At 45.7% G+C, this 19,878-nt stretch overlaps 1 pseudogene; it reads right to left on the bottom strand.

The window, feature by feature from the left end:
* Positions 1 to 17,795: 17,795 nt before the first annotated feature.
* On the bottom strand, positions 17,796 to 19,408 carry LOC138286963 (zinc finger protein 665-like; annotated as a pseudogene).
* Positions 19,409 to 19,878: the final 470 nt, after the last annotated feature.

Below are 19,878 nucleotides of genomic sequence, written 5' to 3'. Positions count from 1 at the left end.
GGTGATGGAATACTGCAGGAAAGGATCACCAGTTACCGCTCTCTCCTGCTCCACTGTCAACAGTGGCAACTGCCCTGTCCTTATACAATATCAGTGATAGAAAACTGCAGGAAAGGATCAGCGGTTACCGCTCTCTCCAGCTCCACTGTCAGTGATGGAATACTGCAGGAAAGAATCAGGGTTATCACTCTCTCCTGCTGCACTGTCAGTGATGGAATACTGCAGGAAAGGATCAGCAGTTACCACTCTCTGCTGCTTCACTGTTAGTGATGGACTACTGCAGGAAAGGATCGGCAGTTACCGCTCTCTCCTGCTCCACTGTCAGTGATAGAATACTGCAGGAAAGGAACAGAGGTTACCACTCTTTCCTGCTCCACTGTCAGTGATGGAATACTGCAGGAAGGTATCGGTGGTTACCGCCCTCTCCTGCTCCATCCAATTTCTCCTTCTCCACTGTCAGTGATGGAATACTGCAGGATAGGATCAGTGGTTACTGCTCTCTCCTGCTCCACTGTCAGTGATGGAATACTGCATGAAAGGATCAGCAGATACCACTCTCTCCTGCTTCACTGTCAACAGTGGTTACTACCCTGTCCTTATCCACTATCAGTGATGGAAAACTGCAGGAAAGGATCAGCGTTTACCACTCTCGCCTGCTTCACTGTCAGTGATGAAATACTGCAGGAAAGGATTAGAGGTTACCGCTCTCTCCTGCTCCACTGTCAGTGATGGAATACTGCAGGAAAGGATCAGCGGTTACCGCTCTTTCCTGCTCCACTCTCAACAGTGGTTACTGCACTGTACTTATTTAATATCAGTGATGGCAAACTGCAGGAAAGGATCAGCGATTATCGCTCTCTGCTGCTCCACTGTGAGTTACGGAATACTGCAGGAAAGGATTAGTGGTAACCGCTCCCTCCTGCTCCACTCTCAACAGTGGTTACTGCCCTGTCCTTCTCCACTATCAGTGATGGAATACTGCAGGAAAGGATCAGCGGTTATCACTCTCTCCTGCTCCACTGTCAGTGATGGAATACTGCAAGAAAGGATCAGCAGTTACCGCTCTCTCCTGCTCCACTGTCAACAGTGGGTAATGCCCTGTCCTTCTCCATTATCAGTGATGGAATACTGCAGGAAAGGATCAGCTGTTACCGCTCTCTCCTGCTTCACTGTCAGTGATTGAATACTGCAGGAAAGGATCAGTGGTTACCACTCTCTCCTGCTCCACTGTCAGTGATGGAATACTGCAAGAAATGATCAGTGGGTACCGGTCTTTCCTGCTCCACTGTCAACAGTGGTTACTTCCCTGTCCTTATCCAATATCGGTGAAAGAAAAGTGCAGGAAAGGATCAGCGGTTACCGCTCTCTCCTGCTCCATTGTCAGTGATGGAATACTGCAGGAAAGGATCAGCGGTTATCACTCTCTGCTGCTTCACTGTCAACAGTGGCTTCCCTGTCCTTATCCAACATCAGTGATAGAAAACTGCAGGAAAGGACTTCCCTGTCCTTATCCAACATCAGTGATAGAAAACTGCAGGAAAGGATCAGCGGTTACCGCTCTCTCCTGCTCCACTGTCAGTGATGGAATACTGCAGGAAAGGATCAGCAGTTACCACTTTCCGCTGCTCCACTGTCAGTGATGGACGACTGCAGGAAAGGATCAGCAGTTACCACTCTCTCCTGCTTCACTGTCAACAGTGGTTACTGCCCTGTCCTTCTCCACTGTCAGTAATGGAATACTGCAGGAAAGGATCAGCAGTTAACGCTCTCTCCTGCTCCGCTATCAGTGATAGAATACTGCAGGAAAGGAACAGAGGTTACCGCTCTCTCCTGCTCCACTGTCAGTGCTGGAATACTGCAGGAAAGTATCAACGGTTACTGCTCTCTCCTGCTCCATCCACTTTCTCCACTGTCAGTGATGGAATACTGCAGGATAGGATCAGTGGTTACTGCTCTCTCCTGCTCCACTGTCAGTGATCGAATACTGCAGGTAAGGATCAGAGGTTACCGCTCTCTCCTGCTCCACTGTCATTGATGGAATAATGTATGAAAGGATCAGCAGTTACCACTCTCTCCTGCTCCACTGTCAACAGTGGTTACTGCCCTGTTCTACTCCACTATCAGTGATGGAATACTGCACGAAAGGATCAGCGGTTACCACTCTCTCCTGCTTCACTTTCAGTGATGGAAACTGCGGGAAAGGATTAGCATTTATCACTCTCTCCTGCTCCTCTGTCAGTGACGGAATACTGCAGGAAAGGATCAGTGGTTACTGCTCTCTCCTGCTCCACTGCTGTAGGAGGCTGGCCTGGCTTGTAGTGGGTACTAGAGGTACTTACACCTTGTGCCAGGTCCAGTTATCCCTTATTAGTGTAGAAGAGGTGTTTATAGCAGCTTAGGCTGATAGAAGGTAGCTATGGCAAAGCAGCTTAGGCTGAACTAGGAGACATGCAAAGCTCCTACTATACCACTTGTATCATATGCACAATATCATAAGAAAACACAATACTCAGAGTTACTAAAAATAAGGTACTTTATTTTTATGACAATATGCCAAAAGTATCTCAGTGAGTAACCTCAGGTAGAAGGTAAGTACTATACAAAAGTTATATGTACACAAACCAAAATTAGGTAAGTAAGAGCAAGAGAAGTAATGCAAACAGTGTAGAATTACAATAGGTTGCAATAGGAGCACATGGGTATAGGGGCAACACAAACCATATACTCCAAAAGTGGAATGCGAACCACGAATGGACCCCAGACCTATGTGAGCTTGTAGAGGGTCACTGGGACTGTAAGAAAACAGTGAGGGTTAGAAAAATACCCCACCCCAAGACCATGAAAAGTAGGAGTAAACTACACCTAGTACCCCCAGAGAGCACAGAAGTCGTGATGGGGGATTCTGCAGGAAGAACAAACACCAGCAGTGCACTGACAACGGATTTCCGGACCTGAGTACCTGTAAGACAAGGGGACCAAGTCCAATAGTCGCGACAGTGTCGAGAGCGGGCAGGAGTCCAGGAAATGCCAGCTGAAGGTGCAAGGAAGCTGCCACCGGTTGGAAGAAGCTTGGACTTCTACAAGAAAGAAGAGGACTAGGAATGTCTCCTTTAGAAGACGGATGTCCGAAGTCTCGATGAAGCTTGCAGAGGTGTTCCCATGCAGAAAGACTGCAAACAAGCCTTGCTAGCTGCTAGGGTCGCGGTAGAGGTTTTTGGGTGCTGCTGAGTACCAGGAAGGACCAGGATGTCGCCTTTTGCAGGAGGAGACAGAGGGGGCACTCAGCAACTCAGAGAGCCCTCACAGAAGCAGGCAGCACCCGCAGAAGTACCCCAACAGGCACTTAGAAGAAAAGTGAACTGGAGTCCATGCGAAGTCACAAAAGGGAGTCCCACGACGCCGGAGGACAACTCAGAAGGTTGTGCACTGCAGGACAGAGTGCTGGGGACCTAGGCTTGGCTGTGCACAAAGGAATTCCTGGAAGAGTGCACAGGAGCCGGAGTAGCTGCAAATCACGTGGTACACAGCTTTGCAGTCTAGCGTGGGGAGACAAGGACTTCCCTCCACCAAACTTGGACTGAAGAGTCACTCGACTGTGGGAGTCACTTGGACAGAGTTGCTGTGTTCCAGGGACCATGCTCGTCAGGATGAGAGGGGACCCAGAGGACCAGTGTTGCAGTCTTTTGGTGCCTGCGTTAGCAGGGGGAAGATTCCGTCGACCCACGGGAGATTTCTTCAGAGCTTCTGGTGCAGGGTGAAGGCAGTCTACCACCAGAGCATGCACCGCCTGGAAACAGTCGAGAAAGCCGGCAGGATTAGGCGCTACAATGTTGCTGGTAGTCATCTTGCTACTTTGTTGCGGTTTTGCAGGCGTCCTGGAGCAGTCAGCGGTCGATCCTTTGGTAGAAGGTGAAGAGGGAGATGCAGAGGAACTCTGGTGAGCTCTTGCATTCGTTATCTGAAGAATTCCCCAAAGCAGAGACCCTAAATAGCCAGAAAAGGAGGTTTGGCTACCAAGGAAGGAGGATTGGCTACCAAGAGAGGTAAGAGTCTATCAGAAGGAGCCTCTGACATCACCTGCTGGCACTGGCCACTCAGAGCAATCCAGTGTGCCCCCAACATCTCTGTTTCCAAGATGGCAGAGGTCTGGGGCACACTGGAGGAGCTCTGGGCACCTCCCCTGGGAGGTACTGGTCAGGGGAGTGGTCACTCCCCTTTCCTTTGTCCAGTTTCGCGCCAGAGCAGGGCTGGGAGATCCCTGAACCGGTGTAGACTGGCTTATGCAGAGATGGGCACCATCTGTGCCCATCAAAGCATTTCCACTACTCCTCCCCAGCCCTTCACACCTATTTCCAAAGGGAGAGGGTGTAACACCCTCTCTCAGAGGAAATCCTTTGTTCTGCCTTCCTGTGCCAGGGCTGCCTGGACACCAGGAGGGCAGAAACCTGTCTGAGGAGTTGGCAGCAGCAGCAGCTGAAGTGGAGACCCTGGAAAGGCAGTTTGGCAGTACCCGGGTTCTCTGCAAGAGACCCGGGAGATCATGGAATTGTCCCCCCAATACCAGAATGTCCATGATCTTAGACATGTTACATGGCCATGTTTGGAGTTACCATTGTGACTCTATACGTAGGTAGTGACCTATGTATAGTGCACGTGGGTAATGGTTTCCCCGCACTAACAAAGTCCGGGAATTTGCCCTGAATGATGTGGGGGCACCTTGGCTATTGCCAGGGTGCCCACACACTAAGTAACTTTGCACCCAACCTTCACCAGGTGAAGGTTAGGCATATAGGTGACTTATAAGTTACATATGTGCAGTGGTAAATGGTTGTGAGATAACGTGGACGTTATTTCACGCAGGCTGCAGTGGCAGGCCTGTGTAAGAATTGTCAGAGCTCCGTATGGGTGGCAAAAGAAATGCTGCAGCCCATAGGGATCTCCTGGAACCCCAATACCCTGGGTACCTCAGTACCATATATAAGGGAATTATATGGGTGTACCAGTATGCCAATGTGAATTGGTAAATTTAGTCACTAGCCTGTTAGTGACAAATTTGGAAAGCAGAGAGAGCATAATCACTGAGGTTCTGGTTAGCAGAGCCTCAGTGAGCCAGTTAGGCACCACACAGGGAACACATATAGGCCACAAACTTTTGAGCACTGGGGTCCCGGCTACCAGGATCCCAGTGAAACATAACAAACACACTGACAACATAGGGTTTTCACTATGAGCACTGGGCCCTGGCTAGCAGGATTCCAGTGAGACAGTGAAAATACCCTGACATATACTCACAAACAGGCCAAAAGAGGAGGTATCAAGGCTAGAAAGAGGCTACCTTCCTACAACTGTCAACAGTGGTTACTGCCCTGTCTTTCTCCACTATCAGTGATGGAATACTGCAGGAAAGGATCAGCGGTTACCGCTCTCTCCTGCTCCACTGTCAGTGATGGAATACTACAGGAAAGGATCAGCAGTTTTCACTCTCTCCTGCTCCTGTCAGTGATGGAATACTGCAGGAAAGGATCAGTGGTTACTGTTCTCTCCTGCTCCACTGTCAACAGTGGCTGCTGCCCTGTCCTTCTCCACTATCAGTGATGGAATACTGCAGAAAAGGATCAGCATTTACCGTTCTCTCCTACTCCACTGTCAGTGATGGAATACTGCAGGAAAGGATCTTAGGTAACCAGCCTCTCCTGCTCCACTGTCAATGATGGAATACTGCAGGAAAGGATCCATGGTTACCGCTCTCTCCTCCTCCATTATCATAAGTGGCTAATGCCCTGTCCTTCTCCACTATCATTGATGGAATACTGCAGGAAAGGATCAACAGTTACCGCTCTCTCCTTCTCTTCTGTCAGTGATGGAATATTGCAGGAAAGGATCAGCGGTTACCGCTCTCTCCTGCTCCACTGCCAGTGATGGAACACTGCAGGAGAAAGCCCTGTAGTAATTTCCCTCTTCTGCTTCTATGTCAGTGATGGCATACTGCAAAGAGGAAAGCTCAGCAGTTACCATCCCTTCCTGCTCCAAAGTCTGTGATGGACTACCCCAGGAGGTGGGATCAGTGGTTACCAGCATCTCCTGCTTCTCTGTCAGTGATGAATTGTCCCAGGAGGCAGGATCAGTGGTTACCTCCCTCTCCAGCTTCTCTGTCAGTGATGGGCTCCTGCAGGAGGAAGGATCAGTGGTTACCTCCCTCTCCAGCTCCTATGACAGTGATGGACTCCTGCAGGAGGAAGGATCAGTGGTTACCACCCTCTCCTGCTTCTCTGTCAGTGATGGACTCCATGATGGACTCCTGCAGGAGGAAGGATCAGTGGTTACCACCCTCTCCTGCTTCCCTGTCAGTGATGGACTCCTGCAGGAGGAAGGAACTGTGGTTACTAGTCTACATTGCTCCTCTGTCAGTGACGGGCTCCTGCATGAGGCAGGTTCAGTAGTTACCAGCCTCTCCCACTCCTCTGTCAGTGATGGACTGCTGCATGAGGCATCATCTGTGGTCACCGCCCTCTCCAGCTTCACTGTCAGTGATGGACTATTGTTGGAGGCAGGATCAGTGGTTAACACCCTCTCCTGCTCCTCTGTCAATGATGGACTGCCGCAGGAGGCAGGATTAATTGTTACCACCCTCTCATGCTTCTCTGACAGTGATGGACTGCCACAGGAGGCAGGATCAGTGGTTAAAGCCCTCCCCTGCTTCTCTGACAGTGATGGACTGCTGCAGGAGGCAGGATCAGTGGTTATCAGACTTCTCCTGCTTCTCTGTCAGTGATGAATTGTCCCAGGAGGCAGGATCAGTGGTTACCTCCCTCTCCAGCTTCTCTATCAGTGATGGACTGCTGCAGGAAGCAGGATCAGTGGTTATCACCCTCTCCGGCTTCTCTGACAGTGATGGACTGCTGCAGGAAGAAGGATCAGTGGTTACCACCCTCCTGCTTCTCTGACAGTGATGGACAGCTGCAGGAGGCAGGATCTTTGATGAATGCGCTCCCCAGCTCCACTGTCAACAATGCGGCGCCACAGGAGGAAGAAACAGTGTTTTCTGCCCTGTCCTGTTTGGCTGTCAGGGATGGAATGCTGCAGGAGGCAAACTTAGTAGCAGCCGTGGCCCGTCCTTGAGTGTGGAGGGGCCACGCACCCCCTACCTTTTGCCCCTCATGAAGAGTGCTGTCAGGCTGAGCAAAGGTCAGCCTGACAGACACTCTTCATGTTCAGGTCAGGCAGCAAGGAGCAAGACATGCGCGATATGCGCAGAATCCTGGCTGCCTGAGCTGAACTTTTTTGGGCTGAAGTGGTCACAGCTCCTATGGGCGTGACCTCCTCTGCTCAGCAAAGGTGCCTCGAGGCCCTTCCCCTCGGTGACAAGGGGAACCATCACCCATTGACTCCGAGCTGGGCGTTTCAGGTTTAAGCCCTGAAGCGCACAGGGCGAGTGTCAATCAGTGACACCTCGTCACAGAGTGGGGTGTGGTCAGAAGTGTCACTGACCATATCCCACTCTGTGTCAAAGTTTGGAGTGCTGGCTTCCGTCGGCCAATGAGGGAAGGCAGCAGTCCCAACCCTCCTGGGACCTCCGATCTGAAGGTAAGTGTGTGTGTTTTTTAAATGAATGTTTGGTGCGTGTGTGTATGTTTGAATGTTGATGAGTGTTGTGAATGGATGTGCGTGTGTGTGTGTGTGAATGAATGAGTGTGAGTGTGCTTCCCGCCTGCCCCCTCCCTCCTAAAATTAGCGTCCGTCACTGCTTAGTAGCTATCAACATCTGCTCCTTTGCCAGAGATGGCTACCTCACTAGTCCAAAGAGATAAGCGTGGAGAAAATATTCCTGAAATGCGCACATGTCCACTTCTGTCATCAGTGCCGCGGGCAGACATTTGAGGGAAGGTCCCGGGAAGTCTGAAATGGGTGAACGGGCAGCACGTTGTCCCACTTCATTACAAAAGAACAGCTCACCACTGGTAGTCGGATGTCACAACATCGGAGTTGACAAGTGATTGAGTCAGAGGCAATGGGTTCCATGCATCCCAAAACAGTTAATTGAACTCTTTTGGTAAAACATTGAACTCATGACACTAGTTGGCTGTTTCTGAATATGAATTGTAATTTATGAATGCCTTTTCAGAATTCAAAAGTTTAAACCTCAGCAGTTCAGTGCTCACAAGCTCCCTATACACGGTTTCACAGAGCCCCCAACGCCTAATGCTTTTCCTACCCTTTTTTATGTTCGAGGCACTTCACACTTAAATCTTCATAACTTTTTTCACAAAATGAACATGTCATTTCGTCCCACATGTTAGGGATTCTGAAGCCATCCAGGACTTGGGGATTCCTCTGGAGGAAAGCAAGTAAGTAGCCAAAATATGGCAAGTGCTTGTGTTTTGTCTGTACCAAGGCTTATACTTTTTCTAAAACTGACCTTACAAAAGGTTTGCTGTGCTAAGATCGCCATCAACCAGAGTTCTACAAAAAACAATTGTTTTACCACATTTTTTTTATTTTTCTAAGTGGCCATTTATTTTTGTGTGGTTTCAACCAACTTGCAGTTTGGGTGAAAAGAGGTCGGAGGCCGAGAACCCGAAAGGCTATACATTTCTAAATTCAATGAGGGGTCCTTTGGTTAGATGGCTTAGGATTTATACAAAGAATCTGATTGTTGAGCTCAAATGCAATTTAAAACAAATATGACAAAATAAAAATAGCTGTCAATGTGTTCATCATTTGTACTTTTTTGTCTCAATGGCTGATTTACAAAAGTAATATCCACGTTAAGTCCGTCAGATGCTTCTGCTTGCAGCAATATATATATAGTGCTTGTTGGTTTCCAAAAACCTGCGATACCCAGAGCCAACAATTGAGCAGCAGCGTACAATGTTTTTTATGTATTGATTATGTAACTGATATGGTAAAATCTAATGAATGAAAAGTGGATATGAAGGGCACCTATGTGTTTCTGAAATGTGCCCTAGATATTGAGGTTAGGAATAGTGGTTATTTGTATACCTTTTGAATTTGGGGTTACCCATACAATCGTGATTCAGAGGGACCTTGGAAAATGTGTTCTTTCCTGAACAATGGCTTCCATTTGGAAGGCAAAAATTTAGAGAAGTTCAATCAAAAATAACAAATGTTTCACTGTTTTGTAACAGTGCCCCCTAATGCCATCATGTGTGCGCTGTATCTAAGATATGACGCACCATGGCGGTAGTTAGGGGAACTAGGGTCAAAATATTTTACGCTAGGTCAGACATTTGCAGGATAGGCGTAGAAAATGTTGACGCTAATCCTGTATAGCCATTGAGGCCCACTGAAAACAATGGGGTGCCTCCTTTTAACGCCTGCACTGAGAAGGCTTTAAAAGTGACCCCAAAAAAATGACGCAAAGAAATCTCTTAGATTGCTTTGCACCATTTTGTTGGCCCCCCTAAGGCGGGAACACCCCCTTGGAATACATTATGCCTGGTGCAAGCATAATATAGTGCAAAGTGTTTGCAAATTTGGCGCTGCGATTTGGCCACATCAGTGTAATAAAAATGGTGCTAATGTGGCACAAGGAGGCGCTAGGAGCTCTTAAGTCTACTGCTAAGTTTTTGCCATCAAAATTGACTCATTTTGCTGATTGGAGTAGTAGTGGTGTTGGGACCCAGGGAAACCTACTAATCCCAGATATTTTTGAAAACTAGACACCTAGGGGAGTTCAGGATGGTGTGACCTGTGGTGTAGACCTTACTACATATTCTTACCAAAATGTATCTGCAATCTTTAACCTTTAGCTAAAATCACAATTCCTCCTCACCTTTCTGTGATGTAAGGTCCTAAAATCTGCAGGGATCCATAACATTACAACCTCCTAACATTCCTACACTTCCCTCAATAGACATGGTACCCCAAATGGATGGCTGGTCCTAGGACCCATGACAAGAACAGATCGAACCAGAAAATCATTTAAAGACCATATTGACCTCAAATTGTGCCAGTTTTCTTCCCTTCCTGTTGCAGCTGCTAGGTTCAGCAGCAGAAGTGAGGGAGGCCTGGGCACCAAAGTAAAAGTGGCCCCCATTAGCCAACCAGACAGTTAAAATAGTAACCCCCATTTGCAAATCATGACAAAATCAGTCATGATTTTATCAATTTTGCCCATAGTTATCTGTGAAACCTAGGCTCCCATGCAAAGCATCATGAAACTTAGCAGGGATGTGGAATTCCTATGCCCGGGACATACTGTTTTCATGTTTATTTTGTCCTTGGGACAAGTAGGCCCAACCACCTGCAGCACAAATCCATTGGCTGCCAGTTTACAGAGAAGGGAACTGTCTGCAGTTGAGGTAATATGTATGTCCATAAGTTAATGTTGTTCGAACTTGTATTTATTGTTCATTAATGAAAAGCCTTCATTATTAGGGTGAGCGCTGTAAATAAACATTTTAAGGTCACACTGCACTACTGACGGTGGTTCCAGTAAAAACATTTGAAAAGTTTAACTATAGGAGACTAAGTATAATGCTCCCTGATTGTATGCAAATGAATGCAGAAGCTTATAAGCAACAGAGCAGATTCTTTGCTTTCAAAATAAAATGTTCAGAAAACTAGGAAAAAACGTTTCACTACTATGAACTTTTAGGTGGTATTTCTTTGAAACATTGTTTAGTAAAATGTGTTGATGCATGCTAGTATTTCCCAAAAATATTCCTAGTGGAAAATTAGTGTTACCATTTTCAACAAGATTATGGGAAGCATTAAAATAAACAACCACTGGCAAAGGCAACCGATCCAACATTTTGTGTGTCTTTTAGTTTTGTCAATGGGTGTTTTGTTTTGACATGGCTTTTGAAACACTTTATTGTGGTGGGAGCTGACAGGCCCTCACCATTGTAACAAACACTGGCAAAAATGTTTTAAATGTTTTTGTCCTCAAATAACACACATTGCCACTAATAGTGTAACAAAGGCCCCGCAGCCCACCTCAGCACAGCACCTGCCGAGTGCTAGTGGGGGGGCTCCATATTTTTTGCAGGGGGATCCACTTCAGTTTAGTTATGCCACTGATTGCCACAGTAGTTCCTGGCACTGAACAAAACTACTTTGTGTGCCTATATGCTCTTGTGGAAGAGCAGAATGTGATCACTCACAGTAAAGCCAGCAGATAGATAGATAGATAGATAGATAGATAGATAGATAGATAGATAGATAGATAGATAGATAGATTGAAGCTTAATAAAACCAAAATGTCTTTGTTAACGCTAGACCTAATTAGGGACCCAATTCTTAAAGAAAGTTACAAAAGTGCACTCATGGTATATGTCTTTGAATTAGTGGCTTCCATGAATTCACAAGAACTTACGAAAGTAGACCAGGAAATCCCACTCCTAGAAAATATTTGTGAACTGTATTTTAGCACAAACAAACATGCATGTATAGATTTGCTCATGTGAAAATCTTTTGAGCATTTACAAGTTTCACTTTTACTCCAACCACTTTTTTCCCAACCCTGGAAGAGCTTCTACTTCTGCCTCTGTCAGGAGTAAATTTCCAGCATTTCTCAATATGGGAAAATATTGGAGAAGAGCTGGTGAAAATCCTTAAAACATGAAAGTTAGTAGGTTTGCAAACTCAAAGGCATTCCACCCCTGGAACTATTGCTTACTGCTTCCTCCAGCCCCAGTATGTGGATCTACGGAAGTTTGAAAAAATAAGGGAATTTAATAGTTGGGATTGACATTGTAGGTATTCAAGCCCTACTACAGTTGTAGCCCTGGCATAATCAGGGATGCTACTATAAGAGCTCTTACATAATGAGACTGCTGCCAAAATTTGGCGCAGCACTACATGGCACCAAGTAGAATTTTTTACAGGACAAGTAGATTTAAGAAGCAACCTGTCCCATGGACAAGTAGATATTTTATTAAACTCCACACTCCTGCATAGGTGTCATGGCACCACATATGTGGACCTACATTTACTAATCAGTGCTGAGCAGCGCAACATGACACAAAAACCTTCAGTCAGTGTTCAGTTAAGTCAACATCATAATGAGTAGCACAAGAATTTGCAATGCGCTGTATGGCTATGAAATCCATTTGCATGCACATATAAACAACATGGCAATACACGTGTGGCAGAGAGAAACTCTGTAGAGCTTCACACTGCATTTACATATCACCTGATGCAATAGAGCATCTTTATTGAACTGCACACTGCTTTAACACTTCATCTGATCAACCTTCAGAAGCAGCAGCAGCAGCAAACTGCACTTACCAGCGCAGACTGGGAAGGCATCACAGTGCATCAAACATCAGCTGATGCAGTCGAGCAGCCTCAGAGATCGGCACACTGCTTTTACACATCACTTAATGCAACATAGCACCCTAAGAGAGGGGCACACTGGTTTTACACATCACCTAATGCTAAATAGCACCCTCAGAGATCGGCACACTGCTTTTACACATCACACATCAACTAATGCTAAACAGCACCCTCGGAGAGCGGCACACTGCGTTTACACATCACACATCACCTAATGCAAAACAGCACCCTCGGAGAGTGGCACACTGCTTTTACACATTACACATCACCTAATGCAACATAGCACCCTTAGAGAGGGGCACCCTGGTTTTACACATCATCTAATGCTAAATAGCACCCTCGGATATCGGCGCACTGCTTTTACTCATCACACATCACCTAATTCTAAATAGCACCATCGGAGATCGGCACGCTGCTTTTACACATCACACATCACCTAATGCTAAACAGCACCCTCAGAGAGTGGCACACTGCTTTCACACATCACAGATCACCTAATGCTAAATAGCACCATTGGAGAGTGGCACACTGCTTTTGCACATCACACATTACCTAGTGTAACTATTCTGTGTTAACACATTGCACATCACCTGATGTAACAAGAGCAGCCGCAAAGATTGGCACACAGAGCAGCCTCAGAGAGCAGCACCCTGCTTTTACACATCACACATCACTTAATGCACCATAGCAGCCTCAGAGAGGGGCACACTGCATTTACACATCACCTGATGCAACGTAGCAGCCTCAGAGATCGGCACACTGCTTTTACACATCACACATCAGTTAATGCAACATAGCACCCTAAGAGAGTGGCACACAGCATTTACACATTACACAACACTTAATGCACAACACCAGCCTCAGAGAGGGCACACTGCATTTACACATCACCTGGTGCAACATAGGAGCCTCAGAGGATGGCACACTGCAGTTACACATCACCTGGTGCAGCATAGCAGCCTCAGAGAAACAAGTGTCTTCTATCCATTAGCTATTGTTACCAGGACTAGAGCAAGAGACCCTACAGACCGAAAGAAAAATGGGAGCGAGCTCTAAGATTGCCCATATTGGACAAACAAAGGAAGACCCCATGGGAAGACACTAAAGAGATCACAATGAATGCCTGCTACAAGCTCATCATTACAGAGATCTCAGGGGAAATGTTCTCTCTCCTCCAATTATGTTTGCATAGAACAGACCATAACAAATCTGTGGAAGGTTTGGCACGTGGGGAGACTACAAGGTATGTCTTTCACCTTATGAGGCACCGCACATGAATTTATAGACTTCTGGGGTAAGGCAAGCGACAAGATCGATTACATTCAAAGCACAACCTGTTGGTCCCACGGTGGTCACGTGCCTAAGCTTACCTCAGCACAACTAAAATTTGGAAGTTTTTTAGGGGCATATTTATCTCTGTTACTCTGTTTGCGCCGAATGTGCGTCAAAATTTTTGACGCACATTCGGCGCAAACCCTGCCCCATATTTATACTTTGACGTCCGACGCAGCGGGCGTCAAAGTTCCACCATGTGCGCCATTTTTTGGAAGGGGGAACCTGCCTTGCGTTAATTATATGCAAGGTAGGTGTTCCCTTCCAAAAAATGACTTTAAGGCCTGTGCGCCTTATTTATACTGTGACGTAATTTTGACGCACAGGAGGGGGAAGACCTTAAAAAACGGCGCCCAGCCTGATGGGCGCCGTTTTTTAACGCCTGGGTCAGGGCAGGAGTTAAGGGACCTGTGGGCTCAGAAGGAGCCCAGAGGTGCCATCCCATGCCCCCAGAGACACCCCCTGCCACCCTTGCCCACCCCAGGAAGACACCCAAGGATGGAGGGACCCATCCCAGGGAAGTTGAGGTAAGTTCAGGTAAGTATTTTTTTCGGTTTTTTTTTGTGGCATAGGGGGGCCTGATTTGTGCACCCCTACATGCCACTATGCCCAATGACCATGCCCAGGGGACATAAGTCCCCTGGGCATGGCCATTGGGCAAGGGGGCATGACTCCTGTCTTTGCTAAGACAGGAGTCATTTCAATGGGGGTTGGGCGTCAAAAAAAATTGCGCAAATCGGGTTGAGGCCAAAATTTTGCCTCAGACCTGACTTGCCCCATTTTTTGACGCCCAAGCTCCATTTTCCCCTACGCCTGCGCTGCCTGGTGTGAGTCATTCAATAAATAAGGTGCCCGCATGGTGCTTTGGAATGGCGTTAGCCGGCGTTAACATTTTTGACGCACAACTGCGTTGGCGCAGTTGTGCGTCAAAAAGTATAAATATGGGCCTTAGTCACTTAGCTGGATGCAGTAAAGGCGACTGGACTTCTCAGCATGGTAAAAAAATACATTGTAATGCTAATGTTGAGAAATCGCTCATCCCCAAACAGGGGCGTAAACACATCTGGGTTAAATTAAGATTCTAAAAAAAAAAAGGGTGCGAAGGACAATAAAGCTCCCATCTGAGGGTGAACAAGCATAGGGGATCTCAGAGACAAACAGTATAAAGAGGGGGTGTAGACTGGGTGCACAGCGTCCCGGGCCCAGGAACCCCAGAACTGCATTTTATAACTCAGCAGTGGCAGATAAGGAAAAGAAGGGAGTACGCATTGAGGGCCAGTGGAATCCAAGTGTAGAGGGACGAGATTTACATAGACTGATGCATTATCTATCTATGGCTGCACTTGAACTCGTACAATATCAAGCACTGAGGCCCTCATTGGGAGTTTGGCTGGCCCTATTACGAGTTTCTCGCTAGCTGTTTCCGCCCACTGGCTCAGCTGGAAACACATCACAACATTGACGCCGGCTCATAATTGAGCAAGTGGCAATGTTGTGGTGCGTCAGCACCCATTGCGCTTTTCACTGCCTGTAAATCAGGTAGTGAAAAGCGAGACCGAGCTGTCCATGGGGGCCCCTGCACTGCCCATGCCAAGTGCCTGGGCAGAGCAGGGGCTCCCAAGGGGTCCCCGGGACCCCATTTCTGCCAGCCTTTGCATGGCTGGCTGTCATAATCGCTGCCCTGGCGGATTAAGACTGCCGGCACCATCAGGCTGTCAGCCAACCTAAAAGTGGCAGTGCCGGTGGTCAGACAGTGCCACTTTTGCGATGGTCCTAATGTCGAGTTCAGACCACCACTTTGGCAGCAGTCCGCCCACCACCGAGAGTGTGGCATCGTAATGAGGGCTCAAGTGACTCTGATGTTCACTGTATAGCCTTTGAATATTTAATAAAGGTTTGACATATTAAAAAAAGAAGTAGCATAAGCAAACAATTTAGAAGAGCTTAATGTTATTGATTTAATGGTTAGCTGCAAAAAAACAAACTAAATCATGGGAAGCACTAGGCAGTTTGACATATAATGCACTCTACAATTTTACACTACTTATGGTTAAAGAAACATTAAAAATCCCCCTCTGTTCAGTCTATTCACTTAGAAATACCACAATTGGCATGGGTTGACCTAAGAAGAAAGTTTCATGACTGTACATCCTTCTGAACTACATTGGAGCAAGTCCACGATTGTGGAAGGAGAGCTTGCCATGGAGATACAAATATTTGGCAAGTACCTTCCTCCACCATAGGAAAAGTCCCATGATTGGAACACCAAAAACAGAAAGAAAGTTCACCTGAGTTCCCTTGTTTCAACTCATGCTTTATGCACCACTGCGAGGTATAGACCTTGCAGTGAGATCCTGCATCACTCTACTTCCAATGTTTGAGGCACCATGTGTGCAATAAAGGGTTGACTGTAGTCAGGGACATTGTGTTCAGGACCCTTGTCATTCCAAATCACCCTCTTCGGTTCTTGAATGTCAAAGTGACACGTTTTTTTAAACTAAACCCAGAATATGACTGAGCTGTGAGCTCCCCAGACCCTTATGCAGCACAGAAATCATCATCATACATTGACTATGTCTTTCAGAGAATCCAGTGGACTGTAACACATGCAACCCACTGTGCATCACATGAGGAAAGTACGTATTGGGCAAATATCAGTCCTGCGAGAGACTCATGAATACTTGTTAGCAAGCTCAAAACATCCTTTCTCCATGAATAGACTCACCCATAAATACCCTTTTATAATTTTATTCAAATCGAAATTCTTTCCTGTTGCATTCAATGTTTATAGTGGTTACAATAAAGACACACAAAATAGAATATTAGAGCCAAGTGCAACATTATGAAGGTGTCGCAGAATTTCCCTGCATCGGTTCTCCAACCCCTCCCTCCTTGCCTCTAACCAGGCTACGCACACTGAATACCGACACCAAGATATCGATGGCACACAATACGGAGGACAACATTTCAAAAATAAAATATTGACATATAAGTCTAGATTTTCTATATCTAACTCCACATATACATATCTTGGGTGACATACATATATATATATATTCAAGTTATGTAGTTGCAGAGTAAGGAATAGTAAACCCATACTTCCCTATTTGCATTTGCCTTTCAATATTTCCTTCCTTGATGTTCTGTCCTCAATATTCTGTATCACAATATTGTGAGGGTTGACATTCAGGAATACAAGCAACTCTTGGCACCAAGGGGAGTCTGTGAGAGTTCCCAGGTGGCCTTGCGTTGCATCCACACATCGTAATGGAACAGTGGAGGTCCAGTTCCTTATGAAGACGGCTGTTGTCATTCTCTCTTTCTCTGCACTCAGGAGCTATGATATCCACAGGCAATCCGATAAGGCCAGTCGGACGGCTTTGGTGTACCTTACTTTTACCTTCGAAAAGGAAAAGGTGTTCGCAGCTCCTGCTTGCAAGATGTTGATCCGTTAGCTTTCTGAAAAAAGAATAATTTTTCTTTATAACTCTCTTTCACCAAATAAAAACGAACAAAGTTTGTCTTCTTTCAGATCACGTTGTACTTGTCTCCCAATGAGTGTCTTGTTATTTCATGTTTTTTCCAGTGCATAGAGAAATTCAACAGTATTGGGGATCTGACACTTTTATAATTCTACCAATATTTCTTTTTCTTTTTTCCTGCTAGTCACATCGTCTATCATCTACTTTTTATCATCTGGTATTTGAATTACCAACATAATGGCCCTTGAATGTTTTCTGTGTGTGTTCGCTGATGCCTGTATAGGACTGATGATGCACTAAAGCTGTTCTCACTGCTTTTGAATGGTTGTTCCCCTGTGTGTGTTCACTGATGTCCTTGTAGGTGTGACAATTGGCTAAAGCTTTTCACACATTCAGCGCACTTGAATGGCTTTTTCTCCTCTATGCGTTCTTAGATGTCTTTGCAGATGTGACAATTCTCTCACACTCTTCACACATTCACTGCATGTGAATGGCTTTTTCCTCTCTGTGTGTTCGATAATGAATCCTTAATGCTGACGAGGGCCTAAAACTACTTCTACATTCACTGCAACTATATGGTTTTTCCCGTGTGTGTGTGCGCTGATGGATTTGTACGTTTGATAATTTACTAAAACTCTTCACACTTTCAGCACACTGGAATAGCTTTTCCTCTGTGTGTGTTCAATGATGAGTCTTTAATGCTGACCAGTCTCTGAAACTAGTAATACATTCACTGCATTTGTATGGTTTTTCCCCAGTTTGTATTCGCTGATGATATTTTAGGGTTGGTAGATAACTAAAGCTCTTCCCACATTCATTACACTTGAATTGCTTTTCTCCTGTGTGTGTTTGCTGATGAATCCTTAACGTTGAAGAGCCAATAAAACTACATCCACAGTCACTGCAATGGTATGGTTTGTAACCTGTGTGTGTTCGCTGATGGCTTCGTAGGTGTAATAACAGGCTAAAGCACTTTGCACATTCACTGCACTTGAATGCTTTTTCCCCTGTGTGTGTTCGCTGATGAATCTTTAGTCTTGAGGAATCGCAAAAACTACTTCCACATTTATTGCAATGGTATGGTTTTGAGGTGTGATAATTCTCTAAAGCTCTTCACACATTCACTGCACTTGAATGGCTTTTCCTCTCTGTGTGTTCGCTGATGGCTTTGTCGGTTTGATAACTGTGTAAAGCACTTCGCACATTCACTGCACTTAAATGGTTTTTCCCCTGTGTGTGTTCGCTGATGCCTCTGTAGTACTGATAACCAATTAAAGCTCTTCAAGCATTCAGTGCACTTGAATGGCTTTTCTCCTGTGTGTGTTCACTGATGATCCCTTAATCTCGACAAACGACTATAACTACTTCCACATTCACTGCACTGGTATGGTTTTTCCCCTGTGTGTGTTAGCTGATGTGTTTTTAGGTGTGATAACCGGTGAAAGCTCTTCACACACTCACTGCACTCAAATGGTTTTTCTCCTGTGTGTGTTCGCTGATATCTTTGGAGCTCTGATGATTGGCAAAAGCTTTTTCCACACTCACTACAAGGTATGGTTTTTCCCCTGCATGTATTAGTTGATGGCTTTTTAGGTGTGATAACTGACTACACCTCTTCTCACATTCACTGCACTTGAATGGCTTTTCCCCTGTGTGTTTTCGCTGATGGTTTTGTAGCTGTGATAACCAATTAAAGCTTGTCTCACATTCCTGCACTCAAATGGTTTTTCCCCTGTGTGTGCTCACTGATGTGTTAGTAGTTGTGATAACTGACTACAGCTCATGTCACATTCACTGCACTTGAATGGTTTTTCCCCCGTGTGTTTTCACTGATGGTTTTGTAGCTGTGATGACCAACTAAAGCTCTTCTCACATTCACTGCACTTGAATGGTTTTTCCCCTGTGTGTGTTCGCTGATGGCTTTTTAGGTTTGACAACTGACTACACTTCTTGTCACATTCACTGCACTTGAATGGTTTTTCCCATGTGTGTGTTCGCTGATGGTTTTGTAGGTGTGATAACCACCTAAACCTCTTCTCACATTCACTGCACTCAAATGTTTTTTCTCCTGTGTGTGTACGCTGATGTATTTGTAGGTGTGATAACCAACTAAAGCTCTTCACACACTCACTGCACTTGAATGTTTTTTCCCCTGTGTGTGTTTGCTGATGGCTTTGTAGGTTTGATGACTGTGTAAAGCTCTTTCCACACTCATTGCACTTGAATGGTTTTTCCCTGTGTGTGTTCGCTGATGCCTCTCTAGTACTGATAAGCAACCAAAGCTCTTCAAGCATTCAATGCACCTGGATAGCTTTTCCCCGTGTGTGTTCGTTGATGCAATTTTTCACCACCATTGTGCGTTTGCTGATGGCGCTTTAGTACCAATGACAAACTTAAGCTCTTGTTGCCTGTGTATGATTTTTCTTTCTTGGTTGGTGTCTCTGGGTCAGGTATATTTTTTTCTACATCCCATGACTGTGTTTTCTGAAGGGCCAGCATGGCTAAGATAGCACTTGTGTTATTCTCACATTCCCTTTACATGTACAGTATTTTATATGTCTTCCTTTCAATTTAAGAATAAAATACAATGATCGCTAAACATTTGCTATAATAATAACATCTGTTAAGCTTATTTGTCGGTGACTGTGCCTTCAGACTGGATAACGGTTCTGCACACTTGCGAGTAAAGATTTATCCTCCTTCTTGTCTGTGCAAACTGTGACAATACTCTGTACTGTAGATAGCAGAACTCTCCTTTCCTTTA

This window comes from Pleurodeles waltl, chromosome 4_1 (assembly GCF_031143425.1).
Source record: "Pleurodeles waltl isolate 20211129_DDA chromosome 4_1, aPleWal1.hap1.20221129, whole genome shotgun sequence".
Taxonomy (NCBI): Eukaryota; Metazoa; Chordata; class Amphibia; order Caudata; family Salamandridae; genus Pleurodeles; species Pleurodeles waltl.
This window is presented reverse-complemented; position numbering and strand designations above follow the sequence as displayed.